The sequence below is a fragment of the Sminthopsis crassicaudata genome, chromosome 5 (genome assembly GCF_048593235.1).
Source record: "Sminthopsis crassicaudata isolate SCR6 chromosome 5, ASM4859323v1, whole genome shotgun sequence".
Taxonomy (NCBI): Eukaryota; Metazoa; Chordata; class Mammalia; order Dasyuromorphia; family Dasyuridae; genus Sminthopsis; species Sminthopsis crassicaudata.
Genome location: NC_133621.1, coordinates 190,276,019 through 190,290,649, shown reverse-complemented (window position 1 = coordinate 190,290,649; position 14,631 = coordinate 190,276,019).

Below are 14,631 nucleotides of genomic sequence, written 5' to 3'. Positions count from 1 at the left end.
ACACACACACACACACACACACACACACACACACATACACATATCTATTTGTGTCTAATGGTAGCCATAAGTAGGGCTAAAGAGAAGAGAAGAAAAAAAAAAGTATGTAATAACTTTACTATATATTTAAAAGGAACAGCAAGTTGTACATATAGATGTGGACTTTTGTGTACATATTATACCATGTGTACATATTATTCCATGTTATGGAAATGCTTCTTTTATGACATAAATCAAAAATAAAACATTAAAACAAAATATCATATGGAAGGCGCTGAAGATATAAAAAAAGGAAAAGCAAAAAACTCCAAACTCACAAACAATTCAAATCCAAACCTTGTTCCCATCAGAACTGTCAATTTTGGGTGTCAATTGGGAGTATACAATCTGCATACAAGGAAAGACTTGGGACACAGATCCAATGGATATAGAAACTTGGACACTTCTAGGTAGGTCTCAGGAGTGGGGAATGGAGGAGGGGTTTACATAAAGGGTATAGCTGCAAAGGTGGAGAAGATAAAAGGAAGAGAAAGAAGGAAGAAAAGTAGGAAGAGGAGGAGAAGGGGGAAAAAAGGAAGAATCGAAAGTTCTCCTGAGCTGAACTGGGCCTTGAAAGAAAAGAAGGATCTCAGTAGGAGAGGGGGCTGAAGGGGAGAAGAAAAGGGAGATCACTTCAGACAGAGGAGATGTACTGTGCAGTAAATTGTCGAATTTGGCTGGAATATTGAATATATAAAGAGAGAAACGTGAAATTTCCCCTTGCTAATGAGTTGGATTAGCTGTCCTTCTATTGAAGGATTGGGATTACTTGTAGCACCTTATAAATTTAGAGACAGAAGACTAGTCAACTTGAAATAGTTATAGCTCTGGTTTCTGGAATCAAGAAGTTTTTGTTCAAAAGAAGTAAATAAAATGAGCATTTTCACTGACTATCCCACATGTCTGACTAGAATGCACTCTTTTCTTTCTAATCTCTGCATCATGACTTCTTTTAAGCCCCAGCTAAAATCCCTTCTATAGGAAGACTTTCCCAATCCCTCTTAATTCTCTGTTGATTACTTCATATTGATTCCATATATAGTTTGTCCATAGTTGTTTGCATGTTGTCTTCCCCTATTAGATTGTGAGTTCTTGTATCCTCAGCCCTTAGCAAAGTGCTGGGCACATTGCATGTGCTTAATAAATACTTTTGACTGATTGGATGCATGTGATATAGGAAAGGGGAATACTAGACAACATTGATAAAAAAAATAAAGTCTGTTTTTGCTGGGGAATTAAGGGGGAAAAAAGATGATACCTGGCTTGGGTACTGAAGAAGAGGTGTATTCTTAATCTTTTTTTGTATCATGGACTTTTTTCTTCACTCTGGTGAAGCCTGTGGACCCTTTCTAAGAATATTTATAAGTGCTATAATGAAAAATATAAGATTATAAAGGAAGCCAGTTAGTTTTAGAAATATAGTTATCAAAATCTATTTTTAAAATAACTTATTATTAATATCCACATTAATCATAAAAGTCATATGAAGAACGACACTATCTGCATCCAGAGAAAGAACTGATTAATAGAAGCATATATAGAATAATTTTACATATATAGTTATTAGTGTCTAATGGTAGCTGTTTGGACGGTGAGGGTAAAAGAAATTTACATGATAATTTTATTGTAGATTTGAAGAGAATAGCAAGTTATACATAGTAGATTTGCAGTTCCATGTGCAATCTTTTTTTTTTTTTTTTTTTTTTTTACTGTACTGTTAATGTGGACTTTGAAATGAGCTAACTCTCTTCCTTTGTCAAGAAGAAGCACATAAGGCTATTATCAGACAAAACCAAATCCCAGACTTTCCTGTTTGTATAAAATGATGTAAGGATAGAGCTCTTTATCATTCTCCATTGTCTATCTAACCTCAGAATATCTTTAAACAATCTTTGAGATATTGATTGGTATATCTTAGACAGGTCTAGGACTGGTCAGCCAGCCTCACTCCTTTTTGATCCCTCCCTCCCTTTGAGCTACCAAACTCTTCCCTGGTACTCCTCCATCCCTGAGTAACCCCAAGATTATATTTCCTCTATAAAGTTGTGCATTATGATGTTGCTAAGTCCTTTTCAGGACTAAGCCAACCATGAGGTAGTCACTCTCTCTTCTTTGTTTCAGTCTCTGTCTCTGTCTCTGTCTGTCTATCTATCTCTCTGTCTCTCTCTCTGTCTTTTTATCTCTGTCTGTTTGCCTCTCTCTGTCTCTTTCTCTCTCCGTCTCTTTCTCTGTCTCCATTTTATTCTCTTTTCCATCTAAGTCTTTCTCTATTTGTCTTTTTCTCTCTGTCTGTCTCTCTGTCTTTCCCTGTATTTGTCTCTCTGTCTATCTTGGTCTCTATCTTTGTCCTTTTGACACTTTGTCTCTGTCTTTCTGTGTCTCTGTCTCTATCTCTCTTTGTCTCTGTATCTGTCTCTGTTTGTCTGTCTCTCTGTCTCTGTCTGTTTCTATCTCTGTCCCTTTGACTGTCTCTACCTCTGTCTGTCTGTGTATGTGACTGTCTCTCTGTCTCTGTCTGTCTCTGTCTCTCTCTCTCCTGGTTAATTGTTAAAACCCCTTTCCTTCTAATTATATGCACTCCCAAATCTATTTCATATTTGCCACTTCTTGTGGCTATTTTATCTCTTCATTTTGTCTCTAACCTCTTCTTCTAAATAGATGTCCCTTTTGGCAAAGAAAATGACCACTGTGAATTTGTCTCATATGTATTTCAAATTAGAAATTGCTACTCTGACCTTATCACTGTGTTACAGAAATATTTGTTTTCTTCTGTATATTAAAAATAAAATAAATAATCACAACAACAAATCCCATATAAATTCTCAGACCCCAACTTAAGAATTCCTGGATGAGAGAAGTTTCAATAATTATTTAATTAGCAAGAATTTGCTTTCTTATTCCCTGGAACATTTTGACACTATTTGGATGTGTGTTTATAGATCTTTAAAAAAAAAGTGATGCAAACTGTGACTGCTTTGTTTAAAATATATGTAATTGACCTTTATTTGATAGGCTCCCCACCATGTTTTCTTATCCTTTGGTAGTAAATGTATTATGCTTCCTATTAAGAGGGATAGAATTAGACTTTGTACTGAAGGAAAAGCTGATCACATACTGAGCTAGTAATTCATGTACTATTGTGAAACATTTGAGTCAATAATTATAGATCTTGTCTGGTCCTACCACTTTCCAATTTCACTGAGAAGCTAAGAGTTTCAATCACTTCCCTTGAAATAGCTGTTTAGTCATTCGTTATATGAAAGTTTTCTGATTTTCATTTGGCTTTCATTTTTCATTATGTTGGACTTTTGGGGCTAGCATCCTGCCTCAGAAGGAAAACACAAGTTCCCAAGCATAGCTGGCAACCAATATGGTGATGAAAAGGATCCAGAGGTGAAATGGTATCGCCAGTGGAAAGAATCCAGAGATGAAATGGTTTCTATCGTCAATGGAAAGTTAGGAGGTGAGGAGAAAGAATTAGACTATTCAAAGGATAATATCCAGCATGAGACACCACAAGAAGCATAGGACAAAATGTCCTATAATCAAAAGAATGAAATAATCAATAATCAATAATGAATAATCAATAGAATGAAAATTGTTTAGAAGAAGTAGCTCAAACTTGGTACTTCAGATGTTTTAATTCTGTGAAGAATGCAAAGAGATTAAAGAAGGAAAGATAAAGATGTAAACCATAGATCAGCAATAAGCATTCAGAATGGACTGGAAAAGTTGAAAATTAACCTAGAGGACAAAGAAAAAAAATTTTTTTTTTTGCAAACAACAACAATAACAAAACAAAGCAAAAACCCTGACAAAATAAATCCTCAATTTATAAACAAAAGAAGATGAGTAGAAGGACAGGAGGAGAGTTTTAGTCCTTTTCAATATATCCCTCTTCTAACATAAATCAATATTAACTTTTCTTCTTCATGTTACTAATTTCTCCAAGGCTTCAGATTCCTGGATTACTATTATTCCTTTCTCTTTGCTTAAAAGTGACCAAAATCTCTATGTGGTTCTGAGATAAATCCTTTCTTTTGTACATATTTTTTTGTTGCTTTTTAGTTGTTTCAATCATGTCAGACTCTCTATGCCCTAGTTGGGGTTTTCTTAGCAAAGATATTAGGGTGATTTGCCATTTCATTCTCTAGATCATTTTACAGATGAGAAAACTGAGGTAAATGGGATTAAATGACTTACCCAGAGTCACAAAGCTAGTGAGTGTCAGAGGCCAAAGTTGAATTCAGAAAGATGAGTCTTCCTGACTTTAGGGCTGTCTCATTGTGCCACCTTGATGCCCTAATTCCTTATGTCATAGACAAATCTCTCACACAATAGTTTTCATTGATTCAAAGACCTCTCTCTCTCTCTCTCTCTCTCTCTCTCTCTCTCTCTCTCTCTCTCTCTCTCTCTCTCCCTCTCTGTCTCTCTCTCTGTCTCTCTCTGTCTCTCTGTCTCTCTGTCTCTCTCTCTCTGTCTCTCTGTCTCTCTGTCTCTCTCTCTTCTCTCTCTCTCCCTCTCTGTCTCTCTCTCTGTCTCTCTCTCTGTCTCTCTGTCTCTGTCTCTGTCTCTGTCTCTCTCTCTGTCTCCCTCTGTCTCTCTCTGTCTCTCTCTCTCTTCTCTCTCTCTCTCTCTCTCTCTCTCTCTCTCTCTCTCTCTCTCTCTCTCTGTCTCTCTCTCTCTCTCTGTCTCTCTCTCTGTCTCTCTCTCTCTGTCTCTCTCTGTCTCTCTCTCTCTCTCTCTCTCTCTCTCTGTCTCTCTGTCTCTCTCTCTTCTCTCTCTCTCCCTCTCTGTCTCTCTCTCTGTCTCTCTCTCTGTCTCTCTGTCTCTGTCTCTGTCTCTGTCTCTCTCTCTCTCTCTGTCTCCCTCTGTCTCTCTCTGTCTCTCTCTCTCTTCTCTCTCTCTCCCCCTCTCTCTCTCTCTCTCTCTCTCTCTCTCTCTCTCTCTCTCTCTCTCTCTCTGTCTCTCTCTCTCTCTGTCTCTCTCTCTGTCTCTCTCTCTGTCTCTCTCTCTCTGTCTCTCTCTCTCTCTCTGTCTCTCTCTCTCTCTCTCTCTGTCTCTCTCTCTCTCTCTCTCTCTCTCTCTCTCTCTCTCTCTCTCTCTCTCTCTCTCTCTCTCTCTGTCTCTCTCTCTCTTTCTCTCTCTCTGTCTCTCTCTCTCTCTGTCTCTCTCTCTCTCATGACCTCCTAAACACTCAGTTTTGATTGTTTTGATCTAATCAAGAAGCACTGTTACCTAACAATAGTGATTACTTTTACATGGATGGAATAATCACTGAAGCATCACCCTTAATTAACTATATTTAAAAAGCCCCAACTTCTAAGAGCATATGATTATATTAATAGAAGCAGAAAAATGCTTTGAAAAAGTTTAGCACACATTTATGCTAAAAACAAATAAACAAATAAAACACTTTACAAAGTAGAAGATATAGAATGATTTTTTTCATCTGATAAGAGGTGTATGTATACACACACACACACACACACACACACACACACACACACACACACATATATATATATATATATATGCACACCCACACATATAATTATGTGCAGTGGGGATATAATGGAAATTTTCTCACTTAATACAGTAGAGCAAGGATGTCCTCTTTCCTCACTATTACTTAATGTACTTCTAGAAATGTTAGTAATAGCAATAAGGGAAAAATTATAGACAATGAACAAAGAAGAGGCATATTTATCCCTGTTTGCTGATGATGAATTTATTTAGAAATTAAGGGAATTAGCAAAGAAACTTTTAAAGAAGAAAAATATCTTCAATAAAGTTGAAGGCTACAAAATAAACTCACAAAAGCTCTGCATATATAATGAGAAAGTGCTTAAGACAATAATATAAATAATCCAAATAATTACCAAATTCATAAAATATCTGGGAGTCAATCCATTAAAGAACATTCAATAATTGTATACATACAATAATAAATCAAAAGCTGGAAAAATATTTAGTGCTCATTGCACCAAATATGATGAAAATTATACTATCAAAGTTCATGTATAGATTTAGTGATATATCTTTAAACTCTGCAATAGATATTTCAAAGAGCTTGATAAAATAACAAAACTCATTTGGTAAAATAAGTAATCTAGAACAGTGGTCTCAAACTCAAGTACCAATAAACAATAAATTAAGATCTTTGTGGCCACATATTGCCTTAGATACATAGCAACATTATTTATACTTTATTGCATTTTTATTTACTTTGTTAAATATTTTCCAAATACATTTTAATTTTATTTGGCATGGTGTGTGTTTAGGCAATGTACTTTGTGAGTATTTGACACTTATGATGTAGAATACCATAGGAAATAATGAAAAATTTTGGGATCATTAGGACATAACACTTTTGTTCCTCAGATTATATTACAAATGAACAGTCACCAAAATTATTTGGTACTGGTTAGACCAGAGAAAACCAATGGCAAATACTAGACAAAGAGGAATCAGAAATAATTGAACTGTTCAATAACCCAGTGTTCTATAAACTTTGAAATAAAAAGTACAAGACAAAAAACTTCCTATTTGGTTAGAGATGCTAGGAAAACTGAAATTTGTTTAGGCACAGAATTGGGTGACCAATATTTTATACCAAGTTACACAGTAACAACAAAAAATGAAAATTCCATCTAAATATTAAAAATCTTTCTAGAAAAAGGTTAGAAGAGAAAGAGTAGCTCCCTTTAACAGCTGTAGAGAGAAGATGAATTCTTTTTCTTTTTTCCAAGCCAGACAATATTGAGTTTTATTAAAGATATTTTTCATAAACATTAATGGTTGTTCAGGGAGTATGTAGTTGATGATTAGCAATAGTATACAAACAGTTTTCTTCTCTCCTTCTCCATGACTTCCAAAAATGTAAAGTCACATAAATTCTAATGAAGAATATTTATTTTATATTTTAAAAAGAGAAAGTTTAGAATGAGGTAAGCACATAGTGAAGTAACTTTTCATGAGTCTACTTTGACTTTGAGATATTGAAAAGATATTTGATATTGAAATAAAAACTGCAGAATTCTTGATGAGGAAAAAAAAAAATCCCAAAATAAAAGAAACTGAAGCTCTTTGGGGGAGACTATTTCAGAGCCATTATCGAAGTACAAATTGCCTGTAAAACTGGTATCCAACACAGTTAACTGAGGGTTGAGGAAAAGGAAATGAAGGCAAGTTCTGATGTACCACTGTATTTGGAGTAAAGTTAATGTTTTTGGTAGGCAGGGAAGAAGTAATTTATGGAAGTCGCTCACTCCTACACCCATCAAGATAAGTTAAAGGTGTCAGTATAATACATCTGATGTGTTAGGGAACCTCCTTTTGGTGCTTAAGAGAGGGTACTCTCAAAAACTAGAAGAAGAAATTCTTATCCATTTCAATTCAACTTCTGAGATAGCTAGTCTGTAACATCTACCCCATCACCCCTCAAGACAATAAAGTATTTTGAATGCTGACAATATAGACTTATTTAAAAAATTTTTAATTTATGGAATAAAAAAGTATATTCATAGCATAGTATAATAAAAAAGAGAATTGTACATGACATACCCATCTATTATGTATGACCAAATTAACTAACAATATAGTTTTTAATTGTGAATTTTACAAAACCTGATATAAATAACATTTTAAATGGTATAGCCACTAGAAGACTCAATTATAAGAAATTCACACAATTCACTTGGCATTTCTAACATCTTCATTTCTCTGTATCTGGCCTCTTTAACATCTCCATTTTTGGTAGGAGTTTTCTTATCCTTTCTAACTTGTCTTTCCCTTTTCCTTTTGGGTAACCTTTCTTTCCTTTTCAGTTGCTCTTTTGTGTTTTGTTTTTGGCTTCAGAATGAAGGATTCAGCAGGTAATTGTGTTGTTCTACTTTGCTTATCATTAATCTTGGTCTTATCTTCTTTATCATCTCCTTTTAGGCTTTCTCTTGGGCATGATGGTGATGGTACTGGCATCAGAATCTGAGTACAGGGTATAATGGCCTATCCAGCTATAACTCCATGTCCTTTTCCCAGGAGATAAATTTTTAATCAACTGAGGGGTAGCTGTAGTTGCAAAAGAGAAAATGAATAATTTTGATTGTATAAAATTAAAACACAATTTTACATTGCAAAATTGAATATGATTAATGCAAGTATTATAGGATGCATTTGTCTTGGGGGAAATCTTTATATGAATTATCTCAAATAAAAATTTGATATTCAAGTATATAGGCTGCTAACAGAAATATTTAAGGCCCCAAACCATTTTCCCAAGATAATAGTCAAAATATATAAGCAAACATTTCTCAAAAGAAGAAATGCAAATTATCAACAATTATTTGAAAGAATGCACCCGAAGCACTAATAATTAGAAAAATGCAAGTCTAATCAACCCTGAAGATTCATCTCAGTCTCAGCAAAATTGGAAAAGATGACAAATGATATGGACAGTAAATGTTAGAGAGGGTATGAAAAGATAGAAACATTAAGGTATTGTTGCTAGAAGTGTAAATTTATCTAATCATTCTAGAAAGCAATGTGGAATTAAGTAAAGAAAATGACTCAAATGTCTACAGTCTTTGATCCAAAGGTTTCATTGTTAAGCATATACCCTAAATATGTCAATGATAAAAAGAAAGACCCTAGATGTACACCAAAATATTTGTAGCATTTTTTGTGTGGCAGCAAAGACCTGAAAACAAATTAAATGCCCAACAATTGGGGAATAACTAAATAAACTGGTATGTGAATATAATCACACTTTTTGAAATGAGAAACTATGCACATGAAGAATACAGAAAACCATGCATTTATTAACTAATGCAAAATGAGGTAAGCAGAACCAGGAAAATAATATCTACAATGACTACAGCAATATCAATGGAAAACTATTGTTGAATTGTGTCTGATTTTTCATGATCCTATTTGGGCTTTTCTTGTCAAAGATGCTAGAGTGGTTTGCCTTTTCCTTCTCCAGCTCATTCTACACATGAGGAAACTGAGATAAACAAGGTGAGTGACTTGTCCAGAATTACACAAGTAGTAAGTTTCTGAGGCAAGATTTGAGTTCAGAAAGCTTCGGACAAGGTTCTCTATCCACTGTGCCAAGTTAGAAGCCTCTATTATTTATCTCCTTACTCTGCTGTTATCTGTCCTGTGGGAGAAAAGGACTAAATCTGTTTAAATAGTTAAGTGCATTCAAAGGCTTTTTGAAGAGAGGGCCCTGCTTTTTAGCAATCAAGAGATTCATTAGGCAAAGAGAAGAGAAATAATTCCAGTTTAGGGAAAATGTGAGCCAAAATCTGGAAGGGGAGAAGTAGGAGAATGTGTATCATGAAGGTTGTCTACAGTATAGGATCCATGTACTCCTGTTCTTTTACTGGCAAGGTTTAGAGTTCAGTGATGTGATGAGTTTATGTATGTTCTGTAGTCTCATAGTCAGAAAGGTCAGCATCTTAAAGTAATTTTTGTCACTGACAGGGATGCTGGACTTTTCTAAGGCTTCAATTTGAGACACAAATCCCTCCTAGAGGTCCTAGGATAGTCCATGAGAGTCTTCTAGTTTGCCTAAAGCCTGACTGTAACGGTTTAGAAACACACACATACCCAAAGAGTCCTCTGGACAATTCTGATCTAGTAGTCATCTCTTAGGGGAGTAATTAGCCATGACAATTTCCTAACACTAAAATCCTAAACCTAAAATCATAAAATATGTTAAGGGAGTTGACCAAATGCCTTTTAGCTCATATTTGTTAGCTGCTTTGTGGCTGGGGAAACTTTTGCAGCTGACATTTTATGACTAGCAAATATCTTTCCCTTATTAATGTATACTATAGCTTTTTGGGGCACTCTGTAGACACAGATTGATGTATTTCATTAAAATAAATTTGATGGTGAAGCCATAGATTTTTAAGAAATAAGAAACCTTTAATATTCTTAGGGGGAAATCAGCAACACATTCCTCTCCATATCTATTTTAAAGGGGAAATAAGCATCTTCCGGACACTATTCTACCTCTGTTTTGTGTGTGGAAGCTTCTAACTAGGATAATGTCTGGATTCCATCATTGCACGTAGTTCTGGTGGCCTTAAACAGACTAATCTGAGTGGTAGTAATTTTCTTGTCACTAGAACTAAAGTAGCAAAGGCGTAGATGATCACTTGTCAGGAGTGTGACTGATAGACAAGATTACACTTCAGGCAGGGTTTGGATTCTAACATCCTTCCTTTTATGAGTTTTTATGATTTTATAAGGATGATGTGATACCACTTGCCTAAAATTTTGAGGAATTTTTTTGTACTCATGTTGAGAACAAAGCCAGGAAGACCATAAGAAATTACCCCAAATCTGCACATATATTTTTGAATCTCAGATTTTTAGCTAGAATTAGCATAACTCTAGTTCTCTTAGCAAAGCAGCCCTATCCATCTTTTGTCATACAAAATGAAAGTTAATACACAAAGCACTACTACAGAAAGAGAAAGATGATCTTTGTCCACTCCCTCATTCTTTGCAAAGCAGTGAGAGCTTTGAGAAATGGGGAATAAATTAGAGATGAAAAATTTAATAAGAGCAGTCCATGTGCACTCATGTCTCGAGGGAGGCCTTTGCTAGTTCAAAGGAAGAAGTTTTAATGAGTCCATATTAGGAAGAAAACATCTAGCTTCCCTGAACCAACACATCTGTGCTGTCCAGCACATAACCATGGAGAAGGAGCACCAACTTATTGATTAAATTTAATGTGATTTTGTCAATAGGAGAAAGGAAGAAAAGAAACCTTTATTAAGGGCTTACTATGTGCCAGGTGGGCAGCTAGTTCTGGGCCTGAAATCAGGAAGACTCATCTTCCTGAGTTCAGATCTGGCCTCAAACACGCCATTTAACCTTGTTTCTCTCAATTTTTTTCATCTGTAAAATGAGATGAAGAAGGAAATGGCAAACCATTCCAGTATCTTTGCCAAAAATACCCCAGATGGGGTCGCAAAGAATCAGATTTGACTGAAAATGACTGAATAACATGTGCTAGGCAAAGTTTTACAAATATTTTCTCATACCCAGTGAAGTAGGTTCTATTATTTTCCTTAATTTGTAGTTGAGGAAACAGAGACAAACAGGAGTTAAGTAATTTCTAAAAACTTATAGTATGAGAATTTGTACTAAAGCAGATTGTAATTAATCTATGATTTAGTTTAAAAGTGTCAAACATGCAGTCTGCAGGCTGCATGCAACTCACACCATTCCAAAGTATGGCCAAAACCATATTAAAATGTAGTTATTATCTAACTTTAATGTTTTAATTTCTCATTTTTTTCCCCATTTCTCAAAGCTCCTACTACCTCTATGCAAAGAATGTGGGACAGAAGATCACCTCTCCCCTTAAGTACTTCATATATTAAAGTTCATATAATATTAATGGAAGTGGATATTCTTGCCTGGGCATTTAGACTTATGTTAGTTCTAGCCAAAAATCTGAGATTCAAAAAGATATGTTCAGATTTGGGGAACTTTCTTGTAGGATCTCTGGTTTGTATTCTTAGCACAAGAGCACCAACAAGTTCCCCAAAATTTTAGGCATGTGGTATCACATCATCCTCATAAAGTCTAGAATCTCAAAAGAGGAAGAAGGAAATTTAGAGTCCAAACTCTGCCTAATTATATATTAATTAAAAAATGGGGTTTTCATAATCAACATATGGCCTAAAGAGATACTTGTGCATGTTTTAATGACCCCGTTTCTATTTGAGCTTCAACCTACTAATTTAGTAAAAAAAAAAAAAAAAAAAAAAAAAGTACCAGTATGTTGCTTGAGGCACATGGAATTTAATTGACTTGCATGAAGATCATGTATGTCAGTTCTATGAAAAGCCCCATGCTTGGATTTAAAAACACCCAAGTAAAGGTTGAATGCTGTATCAACCAAAATGGTTAACCAGAAAGAATGTGTAATTTTCTGATAATTTGAATAATAGAGTCATTGTCTTAATTTAATATTTGCTCATTTTATAGGCTAATAGAATCAGGGACTTTTAGAACTGGAAAGAGACTTTGGGAATCATCTGTTCCCAGCCCCATTTAAGATAAAAAAGTGAGGCTTAAAAATAATATGAGTTCCCCAAATCACAAGAGTAGTTATTGGCCAGACTGGGATTAGAACTGAGATCTCCTGATTCTTAGTTTAATAGTTTCACCACCACACATTTCTCCTTTTCTTCTTCTTTTTAAATTAATAGTATTTTATTTTTCCAGATACATGTAAAGACAATTTTCAGCATTGATTTTTCAATAATATTTTATTTTTTCCAAATATGTGCAAAGACAAATTCACTTCTGCAAAACTGTGTTCCGAATTTCTTTCCCTCCTTCCCCTATCCCCAAGATAGTAAATAATCTGATACAGGTTAAATATGTGCAATTCCTTCAGAAACATTGGTAAGAAAAATCAGACAGAAAGGGGAAAAAAACCATAGAAACAAACACCCCACATTTCTAAAGATATATTTGTGTCTTCTTAAAGGAATGATAGAACCAAAGCCAATTTCTAGAGGGGTAGTTTGGTCACTGAAGTCTCAGGAGGTCCTGCAATATCTCTTCTTTGATTATGATTGTATTCCTACTAACTACTATGACTATTCTTACTGCCAAAACCAAGATGAGTGAGATTCTCACACTGATACTAGCAATAACCATCATAATTGTAGTAGTCTTCTTTAAGTAATAGTAATTAGTGGCTGTAGTTAGTAATTGTCATAATAGTAAGGAAGTCTGTATTCTCTTCTACAAATTGAGGATGCTTATCTGGACTATCTTCTGTCTTCATCATCTCCTTCTGGCTTTCTTGACTTCTTTCAAGTCTCAGTTAATATCCCATCTTCGATAGAAAGACTTTCCCAAACTCCCTCAATTCCAGTGCTTTCTATTTATTAATTATATCCAATTTATCCTGTAAATAACTTGGTCTTATATAGGTGATTTCATGTTGTCTCTCTATTAGACTGTGAACAAAGATTGCTATTTGTCTTTCTTTGTATCCCCATTGCTTGGATTGGGTATAAGTATTTACATAGCATTTATTACGCGCCAAGCACAGTGCTTAGTGATTTTTTTCCTATTTAAAAAAATAAATATTTTCTTATTTAAATCTCACAACTACCCTGAAAAGTAGGCATAGTTAGCTTAGCCCAGTGCCTGTAATAAATGTTTTATTGACTGGCTGCCCTAGTACAAGTTTTAAGTAGGAAAAAATGAAGCATGAAACCCACATGTGGGAATTTCTGAACAGAGGACCCTTAAAGGTCTTCTCAAAGTGAGGGGAAAGGATGGTCACATTGGCCTTGGGACACCGACAAGGATCATGTCCCATCCAAGAACTTTTAAGGGGCTTGATTTTCTTTTATAGAGGCCGGGTATTTCATATATGAAGAAATTCTCAGAGAGGAAACCCTTATGTTAACCATTTATCCTTTCCTAATTCAATATCAATCTATGAATATGGCATAGCTTTCCCACTTCCCAATAGATTTTCATCTACTTGCAGGAACAGGCTATATCATATTTATCTTTGTATCTTCTTGAATCCCTAGTTCCCTAGTCCTGCATAACATGAATCATGGGCAGATGTTTATTGAATAAATAATGAAATCACTGAATTTGCCATTCTCTTCACTTTTAAAGATAGATGTAAAAGTTATTTTTCCTATTGCTTTGGGAATTGTTAGCTTTGGGTGCTAATCCGTTTGAAGAGAGATTTCAAAGAAGACAGTTCACTTGGAGGATATTCAATTCAAGATATATACTTAGGATTTATAACTAGTGCCCAGCACTGTGCTCAACTCTGTCTGATAGGTGAGAACTAATTTACAGTGATGATATTGTTGCATTTATGAAATATTCTCATAGGGAAGAGATTTGGAGCCTCAAATAGTGGAAGGGAAGGAAGATCACTAAAAATGTGTTTACTCTAGATAGGCATTTACTTTGGCATATGGGGAAATGTAGATCACATTAACAAAGAAATCGGGATTCTTTTTAGTTTTTTTTTTTTTTTTTTCTCCTTGAAGCTGTTTCTTATTTTTTGTTTTCTATTGTTTGTCTACATCACTCCATAATAACAAACTAGCCATATTATTGACAGTCTTTTTTTTTTTTTCTCAGCCATTCTGATCATGTGTATGTATAGAGCTATTAGCTGAACAATTTGGATGCGCCAATTGTTATTGAGCATAAAAATGGCTAGTACTGAGACTATTTTTAAAGTCTAGTTTGCCAAAACATTAACCTACACACACACACACACACACACACACACACACACACACACACACACACAGAGTTCTTTCATAATTCCAACTTGCTGTTTCAAGGAGTTTATTTTCTTGTCATCTGGAAATGAACGTGCCAATTTCTAGCATTCCTGGACTGTCCAATAAATTATTTAGTGTTTCAGCAGTTTTATATTTTTGGAGATGGAAGGCCGTGTTTAAAACTGCCAGCTAGAAAACAAAGAGTTAGGCTCAAGGGATTTCAGAGGTATTTCTTCCCTTTGTGTTGAAACTTGCAAAAAAATGATATCTTTCTGAGTAATAAAAA